We start from the raw sequence: 23204 nt of genomic DNA, 5'->3' as shown, positions 1-23204 counted from the left end.
CACTGGGTGGTTCTCGCATCACTGTTTATCCAAAGGTGACTGACTATTTGCACTGAGGACAAACCCCAACCTGAGCTATTCTGCTCGAGCTAGAGTAGGCTGAGTGAATAGCCATGGTGTGATTTTTGAGTAGTAGCTTATAGGTTGTTGTAATTGTGCATTTCTGCTGAATGAATTTGAGTGTTAGGAACACTGGCGCTTCAGTTTCCTTCCCTGAAAAGCCAGCTAGCTTGAACTTACTGCAGCATTTTACTCAACCGAGAGCCTTTTATATGTAGGCAGGAATCTGGCTGGGGGCAAACCTTGAGTTGAAGCTCAAGTGAATACTAGGGTGAAGACGGCCTGAAACCCAGAACCCTCATTTCTTGAACCATAACAACAGACAACATCCTTCATCTTTCTTAGGAAATGCATATAGAATAGCCAGAGAAGCTTTCTATCCAGAAATGCATATAGAATAGCAGACAAGCTTTAACAGAATGTCTTCAACTTTTTTCTCCATTTTTAGAGTGACCCTTTTAGACTCCTCTTTCTGTTCTCTCTGCTGAAGCCATTTGGTTTATATAACAGTAGTTATTGACAGTTATCAGCATCTGCTGTGCGTATCATAGCATAATGCTGTATGCACAAGGAGGTGACTTGCATCTGACTTCTCTGGATGAGAAGATATGGTTGATGTATTGTTTGCATCTTCATTGCATGACAAACATATCTACTAATGCATGTTACTGATCTGAAAATGAATTTACATACATGTGCCACTCTTCCTCCCCCCCACCCATGTGTATCTTTTTACTTACTGGTGTATCTCATTAAAAATTAACTCCAGTGTTTCTGGTTTCTTGTTTTGACTTATCCACTTTCCCTTCAGTGAGACAGTTCCTTTACTTTCCTTGATAGTTTTGTTTAAAAAAAAAAAAAAAGACCTTTTCCAGCATTTTGTTTTCTAACTGACTTTTTTTTTTTTTTCCCTCATAGGAGATAACTTTACTTGCTAAAAAATCCTGGGGCTCAGCTGTTGTTGCAGTCAGTGATTCCAGGAAGAGAAATACAACTGACTTTGACTTGCAACAAAATATCCTGAGGCCTCTTCTGAGCTGTACTGTCTTGTGTGTAATGCAGTAGATAACAAGATTATGACCCTATAGTTGTACTATCACACTTTGTCATTCTAAAAACTGGCTCATTAGCTGCATAAGGGTAGATCAATGTTTATAAATAGAATTAACTACAGTCCAGTAAATGTACATAGCATTCATGCTTAGAATTCAAGCAACAGGTATTAACAAACTGGATAAACAAATCATTTAGCTGTCTAAAGCATTCTACTTTTATCCTGCCTAAATATGTTAGGAGTGTGCCTCTGGTCTAGAAGAGATGGGAGAATACATGTAGAGCAGTTCTAAGAGATCTCAGTATATGAATTCAAAACAAGCAGAGTAATGTGTGGATTCACTTAAATTGAGTGCTGTCAAATCATCTTTTAAAAATATTTTGACAAAGTTTATTTAACAAATACTTCTTTCAGTTGGGTAGGTGAGTAAGTGTTGCTTCTTTCTTTTCTCCTTGCATTTGGCACTTCTTTGCAGGGAAAAGTAGTTTAAAATGTTGCCATTAAAAGCCAATAAACATACGGCTTCTGGAAAACATTAGGTAAGTTAGTAATTTGTAAAATCTGGTTTTATAGGACAGGTTCAGAAGATAGTCAAGGGAAGGAAAAAAAACCCTTCTACTAAACATGTTCCTGTGCTGTTTTGAGGCTTCCTTTGAGATAGCTATATATACTTTTAAAGCTTTACAGATTTGTCTTGCCCTGTAACTAAAAGCTTGCAATACGCAGACTCTTGTTTCAGTGGCATATTTGTTTGCTGGCTGTTGAGCACTGAAGCTCAATCTATCTTTAATCTTAAAAGTAGAATATAAGCAAACTTCTTTCTAGCTGTTAATGAAAACCTTTATATTCTTGAAAGGAACTGGAATGTTGAAATACAGGATGGCGGTAGTTAAAACTGAAAACTAAATCCCTTTTCAGAGTAGGCCTTCTAAAGTCATGTAATGAAGGGAAGTTATCAATGATAGCTGAGAGCCAGAATGCAGCCTAGTTTCATGTCATGGCATAGTGTGAAGAAATGGTGACAGAGCTCCATGTTGGCTTTGTGCCTTAGCCAAAGGCTCTTCCAAGTCTTTAAGCACTCTCAGAAATGCTGTGTTAAGCTGCAGCTAAATTGTCATTACTCTTGCTGCTCCTTTAACCAAGCTTATGAGCACTTTTTGGCTTTGCCATGTACTTGGTTAATACCAGCTGGGGTTCTAGGATTGTTTGCTCAGGTGGCATAGGAAGTCTTTTTCCCTTCTTTCTTGGATAGGAGAGTGGTAGTTAGCTGCTGGCCTGAAGTCAGACAGAAGGCAGGGCGGGGTGACATCTTACTGTTTTTAAACTGAGCTTCCGTAGGCAGCAGCCTACTTTTTCAGATATAGCTGTAACTAAATGATTGCAGTAGGCAGATCCTATTTCAGTGGCATATTTGTGTCTTGGCTTCTAAGCACTGAAATCTTAGCACTGAAAAGTAGAATACAGCAAACATCTTATATTTGCTGATGTGTCTGACAAAGTGCATACCAAGTAGGCTGTCACTGACAAAAGCTTACGTCTTTCTGCATAGTGACACCCTGTCCTGCCATCCCTGCAATTAATTTCCCTCAAAGCTAATGAAATCGTCTACAGTAGCTACTGGTGGGGAAATTGGATTTCAATATATTTCTGGTTGCTAAAGGAAGTTTTTGCTGATATGATTAATAGCAATAGAGAGATATAGGTTAAAAAAGCTTTTAAAATATAATTAAGTTCTTTTATTCACATAGGAGGCAGAATAGAGATTCATCTTAGACGAACTAGAAGGCATAAGCTTTTGTTAACTCAAGCATACTACATCAGATGTATACATGTTATCCATGTATCAGTCAAACCTCATCGAAAAGATATACCCATTCAATAAGCAACTTTTATTGCCGATACATAAAGCATTTTCACCATCGTTTTAAAAATCTGCTTGTAGATTATGAGAAAAAAATGATAACGTCTTAGTAATCTTGCCATTTTGGGTGGGGTGTTCTAGATTTCATTGAGCCTCCAAATGTAAAACCCCTTCCTGTTGTTCTCTAACTACTTTTTGTTTGAAAGGGTTTTCCTCTAACAGTAACTTCTGCTCTTGGAAAGGTGAAAGTATTGGCCTCAAAACACCTTCCTCTGTTTTCAAGAGGGGGTGAAATACCTTAGGATTTACACTTCTCTCTAAGTGAGGAATCCCACTTATTTCATTTTCCACTTCCAGTTGTTCGTAACTACTTTTAGGAATGGATATCATAGTATGGAAGTGTATTTCAGCCTCTGTTGTTTGCTCTTTTTAGTCTTGGAGTGGCTGAGCCTGAGGTGGGAGATGGTAGCAGTTTGTCTCATGCTCCACCAAGGTATCCTGACAGGCCCAGTAATTCTACTTTGAATTAAAAAATGCATGTTACTTGGCAGGTCTGGCACTATAGCAGTGTAGTAAACTGTGAGAGTGTCCAGTGTAGAGTAAAAGAAATTTTGAGCCTCTTGAATGAAGAAATAATCTGTTGGGTTCAGAGGGAGGTCCAACTGAACCAATGATTATCAGTTTTAAATTGTCATCTGGGTGTATGAAGGCCAGAGGAGGCTTGGGTCAGAGTTTCATGGGGTCACTTCTTCTAAAATGGAGAGGGATGATATGGACAACATCAGCATCCAAATTTTATTTGTGGTCATGATCTCATCACTGGGAGTGAGACTGTTGGACTTGCCTTGCCACCTTGATAGTTTGTCAGGTAGCAGAACAAGCAGTACCATTTGTGCTACAAAATAAATGCATGCTGTGGTCCACAGTTGCCTATTGTGACTTAAGCATAAGGGAATATCCATTTGCTGCTTAAGGTGACTTTAAACCATTTATGAATTCTCCTAACCCTGAGCTGCTCAAGAGCTAAAGAGGTTGTTAAACACCCCACCCCAGTTTGTCTGCATTAGCTAGGGCAGCTTCCTGGAGCCTCTCTGTGCTTTGCACTGTCCAGAATCTCGGACAGCCACGAGTTCATTCCTGTCTCACCCATGCAGGCGCTCACAAGCATGTTCTCAGAAGGCAGCCATGTGACTGTCTCAGTTTAGTCCAAGAGAAAAGATAATCTGCTGGAAATGGGATTTGTAGAGCCCCACTGTTGCTGCCTGTCATACACGGACCCCTTGGGTGCATCTACATGTGCCTCTATGCTGCTTTGTTACTGCGCCATTATTTAGTACTTCCTTTTGGGAGACGGCTCAGTAACGGCCTATACTGCACAGTTCCCGTGGCGCATGGTTATTTTTAGCCCCTACATCGTAACAATGCACTATAATGTGGGAACGAGTTGCTTTAGCAGCGTAGTTTGTGCCCACCGACATTACGTGACTGTAATGCGTTGATACAGCGACATAGCATCCCGTGTAGACCGACCCCGTATATCGGTAATGCTGAGAGGCCCTTGCCCCATGGACTATGAATGGGCAGTAAAGTTGTGTTCTAAATCTGTCGTTAACAGGTTTGTAACTAATGGGGTTTCTTGAATGGTTACTCAAAACAGATTGTATGTTCCTCGTCTGAAGCTTTTTGAGGAATAATGTAAGAGTGTCATAGAGTAACTCCAGCTGAGTGCAGAGACTTCTTAATACTGATGTTCTTTTGCTGTTTCAGCCCAGGAGATAATAGTTTTTCATGATGGCATCTTCCAGTTTTTCTCACCCTCCCCAGTAATACTGTATGTAGTCACAGTACCACTAAAAATTTAAAACGTGCTAGGACATACTATCTAGCAGCTCTTAATTCTGTTGCTGTGTTGCACATAGTTTTTGTGTATTTAGTCACTCAATAAAAAAATAGCTATCTTGCTCTGTATAGCAAAACAGAATCACATTACATTTTTGCTATACATAATAAGTACTACTGTAAAGTCTGGAATGTTGGGTTATGATTTCACCTTCCAAGATGTTTCAGGCCCCTATCCATGTGTTACTGGCACTATTTGCCAACAATTCATGAAGCAAGATGCGCATTTGCTCTGCGTATTACTGGCTGAACAGAAAATACTACCAAAAGGGGCCCATGTAGTAGCCCTATGACAACAGGAAGTGGTGGTGGTGGTTACTGCACTCCTAGAAGAGGTGTCAAAACACCTGCCAATACCAATCCCTTTTGCATTCGGTATCCTTCAACTGAGAAAGTGAATGTTTTGGAAATTTCGGTGCTGGGTTTCTAACCAAATCAAACGGCCAATATGAAATACCAAACGGGTCTGTATGAACAGACTAGTCGGCCCACATACACAACTAAAGCTGAGGCAGTGGAATGAGCCAGAGGAGGGGGGAAACCTTAAATATGGGAAATGCAAAGTGCAGTACAACATGCAATCACAAGCTGGTCTGTGAACAGCTGGCTTGCCGAGTATTACAGACTCCTCTCCAAGCTGAGGGAAACAGACAGCTGGTATGTGGCCTGTGTAATGCTGATAGAAGGATGGATGTGTATGGGCGATCTACTATCTGAACTTGTTGCTTATGAGATGGAAAAGTGTTGCAAACTCTACCCCTCTTCTCCCTCCTCCCTCCCCGCCCCCCAGCTGTAAAATACTCTGTTAGACTGCTGTATCTAAGTGCGCATGGGGGCACTCTTGGCAAACTAGAGCTATCCGCTTACAAGAATTAGAAGTTCAGCTGCTGAAATAGCTTATGTAACTGAAAGGCATTCTTGGAAGTGCAGCAAGCTGTTTTGGTTTGGACTAAGGAGCTTATGGCACTCTTTGCAGGCCCACTAGCTCCGGAGCAAAGAGCTGACAAATTCTGCTGGCAGAACTGCTCAACCAGCAGCCAAATCGCTGTGCAGGTTTACGTGCGTCTTTTGGGGAGTGTTTGCAAGCGTGCTGTGGATGAAGGTATAAATGAGACATTAGAGAAGCTGGCAGAGACGGTGGGTTCCTGAGCAGTTAGCCAGGTCTGTTTGCAAGGAAAACCAGATGGTGAATTCAGGTCTTGGTGAACTGGTCACAGCTGATTAAAATGCTCCAGAGATTGGAGCTTGAAAGAAGCAGATACAGTGCAGGACTTGAAATGCAATCAGATTTTGCAATTTCCCCTAGAGTGTAGGGGAAATCTGTCAAACCTTCAGATAGCAAAGTTGTTACTCTGAGGAGTCTAATAATCTGCCTATGGATGTACAAGTTCAGCTGGCAAAGTCTGTGACACTTTTGTAAACTGCATAAATCAAATATCTTCAGGTTTTCCTGAATTTACATTACAGTCCAAGCACTCGTACATCATGGAAATTTAAAACTGGATGTATTTAGATGTAGATTTTAGCTCTGCTTCTCTTTTGCATATTAACAGGCAAGTAAGGCAGGATGGGTGTAGGCATTGCAATAATAGGACTGGCTGAAATACATTTTTGAGTAGGACTCTTAATGCTGAGTAGCTTTGGTAAATGATTAGTACAAAATTTGTCCTGTTCCAGAAAGGTGTAATTGATACTTCTTTTTACTGCTTTTTAAATGTCCATCTACATAACTGTACCAAAACAGGAAGTTGTCAGGTCTTCTCAACATCAGTGTAGACGCAGTTTGGAGGGTCTGGAACTTCAGGAACAGCTTGAGAAATAAATTGCTCATTGTCTATGGCAGAGCAGAGAGCTAAATAAGCATGCCAGGGCTACTTTTAGGTATGGTCAACTAATATTTCATTTTGAAGAATGGTATAAAAATTCATAGGTAGCTTCCACACTGCCAATAGGCTATATTAGCACTTTATCTGACATGACTGCGAAATTCCTGCAGAATATGTTTTAAATCTTTTAAAGTCGGGCAAAAGCTGCATGCAAGTCTTCGTACCTCCTCCCTCCACTTGCACAGAAGTGCCCATAACTGACATTTGGTGGCATGATTACTGGTATCACAGACACTGCCTGCTTGTATCAGTCTCTGAAACCAGAATGACTTGCATTGGCACCTGCTTCCTATTTTGTGTAAATAAAAAAATAATGGAAGAAGCAGTAGAAAGCAAGATACAACAGGGGTGCCCCACTTATGGGTATGCATGCCACAAGTGGCACAGGCAGTCTGTAGCATGTGGCAAATTGGGGACGGGGCAGGCAGCACAGAGGCAAATGGGGCAGAAAACAGCAGCAGATGAGGCAGGGGGATCAGAGTGCTAGTCAAGGAAAGTGCAGAGCTAAACCTGGCAAAAAGGTTGGCCCCCACTGAGTTATAATATGCCCTTTTTGACCTTCTGCATGTACTTTCATTTTTGTGCCTTTTCAGGTTGAAGTCTGCACGTCTGTATAGGAGTTTTTAAGAATACCTTGACTGCTGTTGATAACTGGTTCCTTGGGTCTCCTGCCTCTGCACAGATCTGAGGTCTTTTGAGAAACTATTTTCCATATCCATAGGTGGGAAGTCACCAGCAGTTTCTGGAGGAAAAAAAAACTAGCCCTTTAGCTGATGGAAAGTTACTTTCCCAGGTTTTCCATAGGTTCCTATATCTGCTGCTACACATTGCTGCTGGGCAATCGTAAGTCTGCTCTGCAGTATTAATTTGCAAAGAATCCTGTCCATTTTGTATAATAGGGAATGAGGGCTTCTATAGCCCTTCAGTCTGCTAATTTTTAAATTTGCAATAATAGGCATGTTGTACTTTCCACATTTTGGATTATATGACAGCTAATGTAGGTACTGAAGGCCCCCATGCGGTTCCCGGGTCGGGTGTAAGTGGCCCGTGTAAGTGAATATGAGTCATCATTACTCGGCCGCAAGTGTAATAAATTCTATGGCAGCTTAGCTGTAAGCCTTTCCTGCATTGACACTGTCAGCTGCCTTGAATTAGTTGTCAGTCCAGTCATGTCCTTTCCCTAGAAGGTGGGGCCATGTGTTTGGTGGTTTGGGGTTTTTTTTGGGTGGGAGGGGGGCTAACAAAACTTTTCATTAATCTTCTGAAGGCACAGATACTTCCACGCAGTTGAGTATTTCCTCATTAAACTTGTACTAAGTTGTTGGATACATGGTGGGCAAGAATCTATTCCTGTAAATTGCACATGGTAACATCACTACATTTTCTTCCCCTCAACTAAACTGACTATGAATAATGAGCTCATCTGTTAAGGATAAAAAGTGATAACCTGGGTTGTCATGATGCTACAGGGAGCTGTTTCACACATCTCTTGAGGTGGTGAAGCAGTTAAGATTTAAGGCGAATGGGCTTTGTGTTACTTTACCAGATTTTTGGAGCCAATTCTAAAAACTTGTTCAAGACTAGCAGTATGATGGTTGGTCCTACTGATCTGATGGTTGAGATCTGGTGGCTGGGAATGCAATGATTCTGCACCAGTTCCCTTTTTAAATCTTTTCTGTGCACATTGAGCAGCGGCTCTTGAATAATTTGTTCTCTGTTTCTCCTTTTGGAGGTTTCCTTTGACTGGCTTTTTCCTCCCTTGTCTATTTCTGCTTGAGAGGCTGGAAAACTAGGAGGTTTTTTATTATTATTATTGTTGTTGTTATTATTATTATTATTATTATTACTAATAATATTTTTCCTTGCAAAATACTTCCCACCTGAGCTCTGAGGGGAAGCCTTTCCTGTGAGAGAACTTCTCTCAATCTCTTGATGTTTTTAGCTGAAATTTACGGGCAGTGGCTTGGTTGTGCCACCCCCCCCCTCCCCCGCAACCCTCCATTCAAAGAGTAGGAAAGAAGAAGCAAGCTCTTAAACATTTGCAGCTACCTGTTTCCTCTGTTCAGAAAGAGAGAGAGATGCTGAGGCTAAGTTTACCTACTGACTTGAATTCCTGCAGAGGGATATTTTTCCACCCATCTATTATTGGAGGATTTAAATTTCCATTTTGCTGCCCCTGGAGTTCATATTGCTCTCACATTGTCCTCCTTCAAAGCAAGAGTTTGAGAAAATCAGAGCCTAAAAAAAGAACCACTTGGTAACTTTTCTAACCATGTCAGTGATTCTGTTGCGTCCCGAGAGGAGTAATAACTTGGAAACTCTGTCTTCAGCTTTTTCTCTCTCCAGGGAAGGGGGAATCCTCCCTTTTGGTTCTGTGGTTTAGGAATGAATCTTGGGGATAACATCTACTCCCAGCTGACTATTTGTCACTGATTAAAAACAGTAATTAAGGCCCTGGGGATCCAGCCAGGACATGACAGAATGAAGTGTGTATCTAGAAAATATCTGTTTGCTGGGCCCAGGAAGATGAATCCTTTTGATCTGTGCTCTAAATAATATATGCCTTGCCTAACAAGATGAGGGCTAAATATCCAGCATATTAAATTCTGCAAGCTTCAACAACAGGGGAAATTCCTTTAGCGAATCTACCTTTTGGTCCTTCTAAATTAAAGGTAGAAATGATGGATGAAAAGATCCAGCCTCTCAAGGGAATACACTCTGTCCTCCCACAATGCCTCCCCGTCTGTAATTAAGCATTTCTGTGGGTGGAAGTTTCTCAAACTTGAGCCTCTGCCTCGAGTTCGACACCTGGTGTTACATGAGGGGAATACTTCATTTTAAAAATAAGTTGCCTAGTGTTGCTAATGCTTCTTCAGCACCACCACTGTGGGCAAAGGTGGGAGCTGTACTTCAGACAGATCTGTCAGCGGCCACCTCCTTATTAAACACCCTGTCCTTCAGGTGGAAGACTGGCTTTATTGTCACAGGCTGAAATGCTGGTAGTAGCTTGTAACCTGACTGTGCCTGGGCTCCCAGTGGCTTTAGCAACATCGGAGTTTGACCCAGAGTTGAAAACAGCAGGAAATGTCTCTAAAACTTCCTTAGTTATAGACAGAAGGGGGTGGTATCGAATGATGACTCAGTTTGCATGGCAGAATCATTTGAATATAGGGGAGAGGGTGCAGGGTGGAGGAAAGGCTGAAAAAGCATTGTTCCTGGGAACCTCGCCCTCCTCCCACCTATATTACACTGGAGCAGCTGAGGTGATTGTAAGAACTCACTGCTCCCTTGGCTTTACTTCTCTTCTGGAGCGCCTTGATTTGCCATCTTTCCACTACCTGTACAGCTAAAAAATGGTGAGAAGGAGGCGATTGGCTTCTGTCCTATAAACAGTCCACTTTACTGAGGTTCACCTGTTTTGTTAATGCATCTCAGCTAGCAGTATTTTTTCACTAAACATTAGTAACGCTTTCACAAAAAAAAAATACAAATAAATGAAACGCTGCTCTAAGCCTTTGGGATAGGGTAGGGTATAAATCTAAAAAGTAAGTAAATAATAATCCTAGCCTGATTTGGCTTCCATTTAAAAACACTATAAAAAGGTAATTAAACTGCCCTAAAAATGCAAACTTAAAAAAAAATGTTGCAGAGCTAGGAGTGTTTTATTCTAGTTTGTTTATATTCCATATACAACTCATTCCAATATAATTCCATATTTATATGCCATATAAAATACACATGTTCTCTTACAAAAATCATAAGCCCCTCTCTCCTTTCCCCCATCCAACCAGAGAAAGCTAATAGCACACTTATATTTTTATCACTGTATTTTAAAGTTTCATTTTTCTCCTTTGTCCTGCCACTACTTTTCATGTATTTATTTGGTTGGTTTTTTTCCTTCCTCGGGCTGCCTGAGTAACCACCTCTTCAGTGATGTATCAAGGTAGGAAGGTTGCAAAAATGTTTTAGTGGTGAAGGGTAGTTGGTAAGTGACTGCTCCCTTTGGCATAATGGAGCATTGTTTATACAAGATGAGGAGTGAAAAGTCGGAGGCGAGTAGGTTGGATACATGGCTTGATTCTCCCCTTAGTACCCCTTACTTGTGTTCTGTTCGGCACCCAAGTTTTAATCGTTGGGCCCTGACTTTTCACCAGCCTTGCTCTTAACGTGTGACAAAGCAGCCTACAGGCTTTTTAACTTGTGCTGTCATAGTCTGGCTTGGCTCTAAGGGACCTTAAATCAGTGGAAGATCCAGGTCATGCAAGTGCAAACAGAAGTGCAGCTCCCAGCTGTCACTTGGAATGGTTTTTACAAAGTGTTTGAGTTACTGCCTACCAAACAGAAGTTCACTGTTGGCTCCAGGGTGGGGGGGAAGCTAGCTGCTGGCTGGGAGCCTAACAAGGCCAGGGCTCTCTGCCACTGCTCACTGTTTTCAGAATGGGAGGGAGACAGCCAGCACGGGGAACTTGTTCTTTGGGCTAACTGGTGCTGAAATGTGGGGTGGGTGAATTGGACCCCTCCACCTCCAGGGGGGTCCAATACACCTGTCCCACCCTCCAAGGGGGGTTGAAAACCCCCCAGAATCAACTCCCTCTGCTCCCTTCCCTCTCTTTTCCTCCCCCCTCCCCCCCCCATTCTGAACATGGCAACAGCTGGGAGCTTGGCAGACAAGTTATATAAAAAATAAAAAAAAAGCCACATTTTGAAACGTCTGTATCTGATACCTCATGCAATGAGGGGTCAGATTTTCACCCACTGGGCCATTTTTAAAGCTGTTTGCAGCTGTGCACTTGTGTTTGGTCACAGCTATAAACTGCTTTGTGTAGCCAGTTCCAGCAGACATTGTCGTTTCTGTCCTTCAGGGTGATCCAGCTGCCTAAAGATAACCAAGTGCAAGATGGTCCTGCTGTGCACCCCTATGGAATTGTCAAGGTTGTGGTGGAGTGCTGAACTCTTCAGTTGGGGGCCACCTTTCCTCATGATTTGATTATAGTACTTCACACTGCTCAAGAACTTGCGGGAGGGAGTTGACTGTATTGGTATTGAACTATATTCCTTCAGAACAGATCAGTATTTAATAGCAGATCTTATTTTTAAGAAGCATTTAACCCCAGAGAGATGTTTCTAGTTTTGATTGTTCTAATTCCCTTTTCTTCTTATAGATGCATCTGATACTGCAAGGATTTGTTTCAGAGAAAACTAGAGAAATAGCAGTTTTCTGCAGCATTTGCCTCTTGCTATGCAGATCTGTTAGTTCAGCTGTAGATGCTGCTCATTTGTTAGAAATATAAATGGCCTCCTCAGGTTGGGAAGTTTATATGAATGTGCATGCAGGTTTAGGAGGTGACCCAAGAAGGAGGGAAGCAGATTGAGTGCCTCTTGCTGCTGTATGATATCTCCAAAAAAGACCCCAAACCATGACACTTATCCTTGGGAATAGCATTACTTCCTCTTCTGATTGGAGAATGAGTGAAAGAGGCTGAAGCTGAGCAGTCTAACAGGGAATTTTAGTCTCTGGTTAAAAAGTCAAAGGAATGTAAATGGGGAGCACTGAATAAAGACTTGGGGATGGGGGCTAGAGTTTGGTTAAGGCATGTGTATTCAAAGATCTCCTTACATTTTCCCCCAGCCAAATGAGGGAAGACTAGGGTTAATATCAGATTTTGTCCCTGCCTAAGTGTGCGTTTCTGTTTGTTCTTTCTTTATAGCCCTACCTATTAGAGTGGCCTTTTCAAATCCTAAAAAAATATGAAAATTCACAAGCCTTTCCTCAGTCTTTTGAGAGGTTTCCTTCAGTAGATCTACAGTGTTTGTCTTGGGGAAATAATTTAAAGACAGAGTTCACTGCAAAATATCAAACAGCATTTACAGATTCCTCTTGCAAGGATAGCTGCTGTTCAGCACAGTCATCTTTTAAGAACAGAAGAGACTTTCTAACCCTCTGTGGAGGGATACAGCACAAAAGGCTGAAAACAAAACTGAGAAGTTGGTTATAGAGCAACCTTTTCCAATAAAAAAAATGCCGGAAGTCGCCATCTGTATCTGATGGCTTCAGACCTTTTAATAACATGTTACAAAAGGTGTCACTTTTCCCCACCCTACATACTGGCTTTGCAGAAACCTTTTTCAAGGGATAAAGTATTTTAGGTTTTGGAAGGCTTGCCATGCCATGCTTCACTAATTTGAGTCAGCTGTTACTGTTACTATTAACCTGCCAGAGGGTGATGAACAGTTAAAATCTATATCCGTGACCCCTTTTGGAGTCTGAATTGGTGACCCTGAGTTGAGCCTTAAAGTTTATTGTGGTAAAACTTCTACTATCTTAGAACACCTGATTTTTATTTATTTTTTTTTTTTTTAAAAAGAAACATACAAATGTTTTCACTTTCTGTTTAAGTTCATATGTTAAAGCTGAATGTTTATTTTCATCTCTGAAATATGCAGCAGCATTCTGGCCTTCCTGAGGAAGTCTGGCCACAAGCTAAGTTTAGGATCTGTGCCCACTTACCCTTCCTCTGGAGCCAGAGGGTGAGTGGGGAGAATGTGGTGAAGCTTGTTCTAGGATGTTCTGCTAAAGCTTCAGGCCGTGAATGTTACACACTGCAGTGTGAATGCTGGCAACCTGGCTACCCCTGGGTAGGGATTGCCACGTGGCTTGGTAAGCAGGAACCACTTCCTTCTACATGTGATTTATATATATCTTAAGTGTCTTTGTCTGTGACATACATGCAGTGGTAGGTTTAGGATGAGCAGGTATAAGGCCTTTATGCTGCTTTCCTTCTTACCATAATCATCCTTCTCCAGAATGTGATTTAGCTCATAATACATGATTACTTTTTTACTACAGTCTACCTCCTGACTTCAGCAATAACAAAGCACTCAGTATATCACTCCAGAGGCTAGAATGAGCTTGTTTTGACACATTTGAGTTTCACTAATGAATATGCTACCTACTGTCTTTTTATAAGCACCAATGCAGTGTAGAGTACCAGATCAGATTCTGTCCCCATAGTTGACCGGTTGCTTAGTTTGCAGTTGCATTAGTTTCTTTTTATTGCATCTAATGAGGACCCAGTCTCTCCAGCATAATCTTTTTGTCCTCAGTCAATCCTTATGTGTTTGGGTAGGAGAGGGAATAGGCACTTGGTTTGTAGGAACATTTCTGGACCTTTTTATTAAGTGGTATCTGTTCCTAGTTCACAGGTGACATTTATAAGTTACTGGCTTTGCCAGTGTTATAGCTGCATGACTTGCTGCCTTAGGGTTGGATCCTATAACTGGATCCACATAAGTAGCCCAGAACATGATCTATGCACTGGGAATCAACTTGTGTAGGGTTCTAATCTTCAGGTGTGAATTGAACAGCCTCTATATGAAGTGGATCAATAGTGTTTCCAGTTGTTGTGATATTTGATGTTTTGCTTAAAAGTCCATTTCCTAAACTCTCCCCTTTCTTTTATTTTTTTAGAAAATGTTGCAGCTTTTGTGACTTCAGAGAAAACTTGGAACTTTTTCTGCCTTTTCCCCAGAATATGAAGAAGCCAAAATTCCACACTTTTTTTTTTTTTTTTGAATTCTTTGGGGTAGCAGTAATTAGCCCATTTTGGAAAAGCATGCTGTCTACCATGGTCTTAAACATAGGCCATGTACAGAGTTTCTCTGCTGAGAGGAGCCACACCACAGTCCTCCAGCAACCCAGGGTGCTTTGCTCCCATCCACATTGTCTCCTCCTTACCCTCACTCCCTCCAGGAACATGTCACTTGCTGGACTCTACTGTTCCAGATAAGCATGAGGCAGAACATGATTCTCTCATAGTCCCCACAGTGAGCTTCAAAGAGATGCAGGCTGAGTCTGAGCAGTCTCGGTCAGCCAATCGTGGCTGCCCTGTGCAGTGCTACCATCTATCTCCAGGCAGACCAAGGACATCTTCAGAGCATGCTAAGATGTGTGTGCACAAGGCATTCCCCCGCTCCCTACCCCTGGTGTGCAGCATCAACACTTCAGGCCTCCCGCTCTTCAGGGGCTCTGCATTGAAATGTCTGTTCAGGCATTTCTGGGTATGATTTTTCTCTAGCAGGAGAACAAATCCAAGAGAATTTGCCCATACTATTTGAACATGTGTATGCAGCCTGTAGGCACATTACTGTTATTTGATTACTTGGTCAGAGTCTGAAAAATCTTTCCTTTCTGCTCTGTGCCTGCATACAGACTTGTCACTTGTGAGTTAGCATTTGGAATCCATTCCTGATGAATTAAATGAAGAATGGTGAGCAACAGTCTTCTAAAACAGGATGCTTGGCACTGACTTTCCTGGCTGGTCCCAGTTTGAGATGGCTTAAGGGTATGAATTCCAGAAAGTGCTGACCTACTTGTGCTCTAAAGGATGTCTTTGAGTGCTCAACTTGTGGCCCCTTAAACTTGCTAGTCACTGAAAAACCATGAGCATTTCAGGCCAAGACATACATATGTTTTACTTCTGTGTTTCATCCAGCTATGAAAGCTAATATTTCTCTCGTGAAGTAGTGTGAGGAATAATAGTTTTCCTCTTAAGGCATCAATATAACACGGCACAGAAATGACTTCTGAGAATAATTCCTGACCAGTTTCTGTGTTTGTCTTTTTTTCTTTTTTTTTCTTCTCATAGGAGAAAATTTGTCCAAAGCAAGTTTTTAACATCATCTACTATAGCAAAGCATTTACAAGCAAAACAAACGGAAGACAAAAGTAGCATAAGTAAACTGGAGAGAGATGGGGTGAGAAGGAACTTCCTTGTGGCAACCTAAAGTTAGCATCCCAAATATAAAAGGCTTGGTGAGCAGTAGTGGAACTAGACCGGGGCAACCACCCTGTGTGGTGGTTTGTGGGGGGAAGAGAGGAACCTGAAACACGTGGCACTTGTGATTGGGGCAGCAACCAGAAGTTGCTGCTGCCCTTGTGCCCCAGGTGCCTGGCTGTGTCCCTACACCGCTGCTCGTGAGGTGCAACATAGAATTACTTCTGCAACAGAAGTTTGTGCTGTAAGTGTGGCCATTTTTTGTGTTTTGTTCACATATACCTTCCTTCTCCTGCCCACTGCCATATTCCAAATGTATTCAAGCTGAGGTACAGCCTTTCTGATGGATCCAGTGCTCAACCAACATCATTTCCCATTGTCTAATCTTTGCCAAGGAATAATGTTTCTAGTTTCTACTGCCTGAGAAATCTTTTCCGAGAGTGACCGTGTCCATCATGGCAGTAAAAACAGTGTACCTTGGAGTCAATGGGGGCTTGCCTACCGCTTCTTGGAACAGGATGTTATCCTGACTGTCCCTTGGTAATCCAGCCTTTGTAGGTAGTGTATAACTGGGGGGGGAAGGGTTGTTTTGGGGTTTTTGATTGTTGTTTTGGTTTTTTTGTGGTATTTGGTTTTTTTACCCAAGTTTCATACTAGACCTCAGCCATCAAACAGCTGAGAGCCTGGTGAAGATGCTGAGTGTTATCCTAGGCATAATGATTGTGTGCTGTGTAAAAAATATATAACGCGTCTATCACATCCTTCTCAGTGTTCATCTCCAAGCTAATGTGCGTCTGCCTGCTCACATACCAGATCCCTGAACAGGTTGCAGGGCTTGCTGATTGATTGTAAATGTAGCAGTATTGCATGTATATAGTACTTATTAATCCCAGTAGTATTTAAACTAGAAATTTTGGATTTTTGTCCAACATTGTTAAGCTCAGATTGGCATTTATATTCCTGGAAAGGTGTGTAAAATCTAATGAGGACTATAGGGCCCACTAGGAACAACAGAGCTAGGCTCAACATAATTAAGGCATGAGACTGTTCTGCCCCCTGTTGTTACATGAAACATTTAGTTACGTGAAACTCTTCTGCAGGCACACACTGAGGCGCAAGGTCAAGTGGCTTACCTCGGATGTCACAAGTGAGGCTGCTGGGATCTTGAGTTTCCTAACAGGGACTGCAAACAGGAAGGGGGAGAGTTTGGCCAAGAAAGCGCAAAAGGGGGGGGAAAAAAAAAGGCGGGGGGAGGGTTGTGATTGACCTAAATCAATTTGTTTAAAAAAAAAAAAAAAGGAAAGCTTCACATGAAGGTGTTTTAATAAAATCAAGAGAACTTTAAAATGAAGGGCTACAGTTGCATGGCACGCTTGGGCCCAAGGCTTCTCACGAAATGGAGGATGGCTGTGATTGCCCCCATCTGTGCTTCATTTGGAGTAGTCTTGAACTTGACTCCCACCTCTGTATCCTAACTACCAGGCTCTAATATGTGAGGAAGACATCATTGCACAAGTCCACTCATTAAATTAGCCTTAAAAAAAAGAAGGTCTCCAAACTGTTTTGCACCGCTGAAACCATTTGCCAAATTAATCCTGAACATGCAGATAATTTTAATGAACCCCAGTCTGTGTGTTTTCATGAATAAGCTGCTGAAATGAGTTGTTCAGATCCTAATTTTGACTTCCAGTACAGTGCCCTAGCTGCTAATCATGCTGCTGTCCTGAATCAAGTGATGTATCATGTATGTATTTATAGTTGTGTAAACCTTCAGGGACTGGGCAGTGTCCTGAATATCAGATTATTCAAAATGAAGCTAGTTTGAGGGAGTGCTAGACAGCTGAAGCATCAGTGTAACTAGGTGAACTGTTTGGTTTATTTGTATGATAAATCTTCTTGCATCAGTAGCATGGGTTGCATTTTCAAAACTGGTGAGTCTACTTTGAGGCATGCTTAAAGTAGGTATTTTTGCTCTTTGAAGAAGGTTCATATTTCATTTTTCAGCCATGCACTCCTGTATTCAGGGTAATTGCATCTGCCACTAGGTAATGGCACCAAAACTGTGGCTGAATCTGAGCAGAAGCTATAGGGTTTCACCACTTAAGGACAGAGAGTTCATCAAAACTATTGTAAAAGCCAGTTTGCAGTTTGGCCAGTAGTATCAGATTTCGGCTGCAAGGAAAAAATCTCTGATCTTGGTCTTGGAACAATTTCTTTAAGCAGCACCCTTGAACAGGATGAATTCTAAAAACTCTGAGAACAGGGGAAGGGGCCCAATGTTTGCAGTCTTGCATTAAAAGGATCTCACAATAATACAGTGTTTTGGTGTGTTGAACATGGTATGGCTTTTTAAATAGTAATTTTTCAACAGTTCAGAACACCAGAAACCCCTGTTTGGTCTGTGTGTGCTTAATATTCCCTATTATAGCATGAAATAAATGGTGCTGAATGGTAACTTCATTTTGGAAAATGGCTTCAGTTTAGCATTGTTGTTTCCTTTTTAAATAAACAAGTTTGCAAACAAAATAAATGTAAATTATATAGTTATTCATACTTGGTACAGCTGGGTGGGATCATCTGAAGCACCTAAGTTACTTACTGACTTCGGTGCTTTTGAAAGTCCTACTTGCTGTTGCATTTAACCTCTTTTTCTCTTTTCAAACTAAGTTTGCATTTTGCAAGACATATACTGCAGGTAACTTCTGCACCTTTATGGAGACAGACCACCTCCACCCTGCAGACAGAACCACTTGCAGGACATTGCAGCAAACTGGTAGCACAATGACTGGCTTTTTGTTTGTTTGTTTGTTTTTTGCTGTTGTGAATTTGCTCAGTATTGAATGTGTGCATGAAATCCTTGAGCACAGACTTTTGCTGAAACATTGTAGCATTTAGTGTAGATGCTCATGGGGGTGTCAAAAGAAATAATTTTTAGGAGTTTTTAGTTTTGTAACTCAAAATTTTTAGGCTTAAAACATGATCTGGTTTTAAAAGAACTTTCATCCTTAAGCTGTAGCATTACACCTACTTAAGGTATTCATTGGGAAACAAATCTGAGGCCATGAATCTTAAGTTACTGACTCATTGTGAATTACTAGGCGTCAACCTGGGTTGGGACTGATTACTGAATACCTTTTTTTTTTTTTAAGGTTAGGCCTGTTTTGAATTGCATCTGCAGTTCTTTATGGTGACCTGTTTTCTGCTGCTAACAAGTGTTAACATTTAAGCTTTTGGATTGCTCTGTTTTTCCACTCACTTTTCTGTCACTTGCTCTACTGACTCATATGCCTGGTTAAGAAAGGTGAAGGAGCAGGGTAGTGTTTACTCCTGTCAGTCTTCGAGATAAATATTTTGCATTAAAATATAACCCAACTCTCCAGCACAGTGTAAGTACATCTTGGACAGCAAAGCTAACAAAACAGATTGGAATAGGCAACAATTTAATAAGGGTATCTTTTTTCAAACCAGGACTACCACTTGAGTTATCTGCCCAAGACTGCTGCAGACCAGATGACAGGTTCCACAATCTTGCCTTCTGCCTAACAGTTTTATCAGATGCTGCTCCATAACATTGAGTAGCAAATACAACACCTTGAATATTTTGAGTTCACAGCTTCTTTTGATATTGGAACACTTTTACTTCAAAAACCAAATGCAAATAGTATCGAGAATGTCTGATTCCTTAGGGAACAGTAAATGGGACACTGTCAGTTTGATGTAGTTAGGTATAAATGATTTCTGCTCAGAGGCCTGGATTTGGGATGTTGGGAGCATTAATGTCCCACCAAGAATACCAAGAGGAAAACATGCAATGTGAACAGATCTGATGGAAATATCATGCAGTCATTTCCCTTCATTTTAGGATACCATTAAACTTGAAATGTGAAGTATAGTTGTTTTCTGTTCTAAAAAGAAAAAAAATCTTGTTTTGAAAGTCAGGCTCTCATCCTTTTTATTATAGAGGTGCATTTGATTTGGCAAATGTATTTTTTTTTCCCACTTGGACCCTAAATTATCCAATTGATATTTGGCATCATAAACCTGTCTAACAAGGCAAAAAAAAATTAAGTTATGCTAAGACTGGATTTCAAGAAAAACCTTCTTCTATTTGCTTCACCACTTCCTGAGAAGTGCAGGTAGTAAGACAGCATGGTGCTATACCTTTTATTCTAAACACTTTTGATAGGACTCTTTTTTGCACAGGTTTCTGGTTAATTAAGTCATAATATTTCTCTTACTGGGAAGTGGTATGTATAGTATGTAGGGGGGTGTTTTGGTTTGCTTTTTTGTTTCTTTTAATACTAAGCTAGGTAACTGATGATTCTGTTCACCAATAGAACTACGTAACGACTATCTTCAAAATAAATAAATAAATAAATAAAATAATAATAATAATACTCCCAAACATTGCTTTCAGCTCTCTTTTAAAATCTGTTCGCTTGAGGGGTCTCTTTATAAAACAGTAACAACTACAGTCTTCAGTTTGCTATGTGAATTTAGACCCGGAGAATTTCAGCCTATTTTTAAATGAAACCAAGGAGTGTATGGAGCGTGTGCCTCTCAGCTAGTATTGGTCAGTTCTGTGCCACTTGCAGTAATCTCTCCCTCTTTCACTTTCTTCAAGGTAACAGAAGATAAGAGCACAGCTGTTCTCCTAGAGTTTCCTGAAGTCTGTAAACATCCTGACATGCTCCCCAGGAGAATCTTGTGGCTGCCATACACATGACAGCAGGATGAGTTTCCTTGTCAGATTGCACTGCTTATCATCTGTGAAGGGTGACGGGCACCTGGACTGGAGTTAGGAGACTCTTCTGGTGTGAGGCTGACAGGAAAGTCTTAAGGATATCTTAACCTAAAGCAAGAGAATTGACAAGTAATACTGCAGTGAACTAGGGGAATAGTAAATACCACAAATTTGGAATGTATTTATTACTTAAAATGTTAGCTACTCTTGATAAAACAAACAAACCCAAAATAATTGCTGCTGCTTATTTTACTTACAGATTTCACACACTTGTTAATTTTAAAGCTATGAAACTTTTACTCAATACTGTACTCTGAGAAATGTAATTGGAGCAGGACACGCAATAGAATGAAATCAGTGTAGTGTCTTAAGTACAATGGACTCACTTTTGTGTCTATTAAAACTTGGAAAATGTGCATCACACAACTGTGGCTGTCATTGCATACATTAAAGCTTTTTGAACTTGTTTAATGGCAGAGTGGAGGTAATCAACTAGGAATACTGTTTTCAAGCATTCAACAGGTAATTTGGATGGCGATGTAGCCTTAACTTGTTTTACTTTCCTGTCATCTGAAACAAAAGGTAGTGTATACTCGGTTCAGTCCTCCAAAATGTATTGAGATGGGATCTCAGCCTGTTGCAAACAACAGATGAATTAATTTAATCTTGTGTTCACATTTTCTTAAAAACTAATTTAAAGAAAGCAGGGTCAGAAAACTCTATTACTGTGAAATTTGTGAAGTGTTCAGTATATTTATTTTCCAAATCTATTTGAATTTGAAATACTATGAACTTCCTTAGTTATTTCATTTTTAAAACTGATATATAGTTTCGGTATCTTTTTCATAGTCCTGATTTAGTAATGAGGGGGAGCGGTCAAAACTGCCCCCATGCAGTTAGCTGCCTGCATGTACTAGGAAGTTAGCTTTACTCTAAAGTATCATGACAGTGCATGTTCCTTCTTGCTTTCTCTAAAATCCCAATCCATGCCTGCTTAAAATTCAATACAAAGTATAATCCAGCCGCCACCTAGAAAAGAGAAATAGTGAAAAGAAATGAGTAAAAGCACTCTTTCTTGGTTTCTAGTGGTTCATAGTAAAGTAATGTTTTAGTAGTTAACATTATGGTCACATAAAACTTGAAAACCTCTTCAAAAAAAGAAATGTCCTGTAGCTGTATAAAATCTAGATCCAAGATAATCGATCTTGCAGTTTTGCTATATCACAAAGTTTGAAAATCTAAACTTTTAAAACTTATTTTGCATATGTTGTCTGCATTTCACTTATATTTAGTTATTGAAAGTAAACTAGGTTTTCTCTTTCTGGGCAGCTTCTAATTTAAGTTTCCCTCAATCGGATTCCTCTGAAGAATATGGTTGGCTTCCTATCCATTTCTAAAGAAAGTATTTAGATTAGCTCAGAATTATTTTAAAGCAGATATCCATGTTATAGAGTTCTTTTGTCTTCAGTTTGGAGAAACTAGTAGGTCACATCTAGACTCTCAATGTCTTTCCTATTTTAAATTGATAAAAATGTAGAAAAAAAATCTTTGAAATCAGCATTTTAAAAAATATTTATGATGAATAAACAAGGCTTTGTGGGAGTGGGGATGGTGGGGAATTGGTCTCTTTGTCTCAAAATACCACTGAATTCTCAAATGTGTGCAGTTCATGCATGGGTAATTACATTAGATGTAAATGTATGAGTTTGGCCTTTTACAAAACTCGTATCATGTAGTGGCAGGAAGAAAGAGGAATTTGAGCTACTTCATTTTAGTTGCATTTTATAAAACATTTAAGTGCCTCTGTTCAATCCTGGCAAGAGATGCATGTTTGAAGAATTTTTTCTTCAAAACGGTTGCAATCATTTGCTATAGGATCCTAATATGGAAACTAAAATAAAACAGTGATATAAGGGACTCTCTCAAGATAATTTTGGGTGCCCTGAAGAATGGTTTGAGGACAACTGTATGTAATGAGAGTAAAGTGTTTCTGCCCATTGTGAGCCTGGCTCAAAATTGATCTTCCTTACCTGTGCATCTAACTTGCCCATTTCAGAAGCAGGTTGTTGTCTGTAGTCTCCTGGCAAGGATCTATTTATGAAGTGAGCCTGTCCTGCCTGTAAGTGAAACTCACTCTTCCTCTAAGTCTTGTGTGTGGGACTTTAGTGTTTCCTAGAGCAAGGGTTCCCAACCCCCAGGATGTGGCCTGGTGCCAGGCTGTGAAGAGTCATCTGCTGGTCCACAGGACAGTCAACTGCCAGACTGGAAGGGACCATGGACCGGCAAACTGCAGCCCCGCAGAGCCAGGCGGAGAGGCCATAACTCCTCCCGCAGAGCCCACAGCAGCCATGGTTGAGGTTTGGTGCACCGTTTCCCCCCTCCCCTGCCTGGGGGGGGGAGTTTCTTGACCTGTGTTCTGGATGGGACTTCTGCCCAGCAACCCGGACCAGCACAACGAGGTCGGGAACCCAGTTCTGGAGCGGTGGTTCTCAACTTCTTTTGTCCTAGGACCCATTTGTAACACCGATGGCTAGTCTTGACCCACAACTCCCTGGTCCTGCAGATGCCCCTCACTCCCAAGCCACAGCCTCTCCAGCCCTGCCATTGCTCCTCACTCCCCACCCCAGCCCCCTGGCTTTGCAAGTGCTCCTTGCTCCCAAACCACAGGCCCCTACACCCACCCCCTAGGTCATGCTGGTGCCTCTTGCTTCCAACCCACAACACCCTGCTCCTCCCAGCCCTACTGGAGGGCTGTAGGGAGGCCCCCAGCTGCCCCCATCCTGCTAGAGCTGGAGTGTAGTGCCTGTAGCAGCTCTGGCTCCATGTAGGTGGCAGTGGAGCAAGTCTAGCCTAGATGCAGGCTGAAGGGAGGAGGGGAGGCCTGTGTGTGGGCCCCCCCTCCCCCACCACCACCCTGGGATGGGGC

General features: G+C 41.2%; 1 protein-coding gene across 5 annotated transcripts in view; it reads left to right on the top strand.

Annotated features, from left to right (window-relative positions):
• The window catches only part of PWWP2B (PWWP domain containing 2B), a 37371-nt gene extending 16627 nt beyond the window's left edge, over window positions 1-20744 (top strand). For 2 of the 5 annotated variants that reach the window (XM_090057065.1, XM_090057066.1), the window contains exon 4: window positions 20159-20744. The gene's annotated coding sequence lies outside the window, so the exon portion shown is untranslated. Of the gene's footprint in view, window positions 1-14228; window positions 18308-20158 lie in introns of all 5 variants that reach the window. The other 3 variants (XR_016443461.1, XR_016443460.1, XR_016443459.1) reach the window with 3 other exon arrangements.
• The last annotated feature ends 2460 nt before the right edge of the window (window positions 20745-23204 follow it).

This window comes from Crocodylus siamensis, chromosome 7 (genome assembly GCF_052110815.1).
Source record: "Crocodylus siamensis isolate JL-2025a chromosome 7, ASM5211081v1, whole genome shotgun sequence".
Taxonomy (NCBI): Eukaryota; Metazoa; Chordata; order Crocodylia; family Crocodylidae; genus Crocodylus; species Crocodylus siamensis.
Note: the sequence above shows the minus strand (reverse complement) of the source record. Positions and strands in the feature narration are given on the sequence as shown.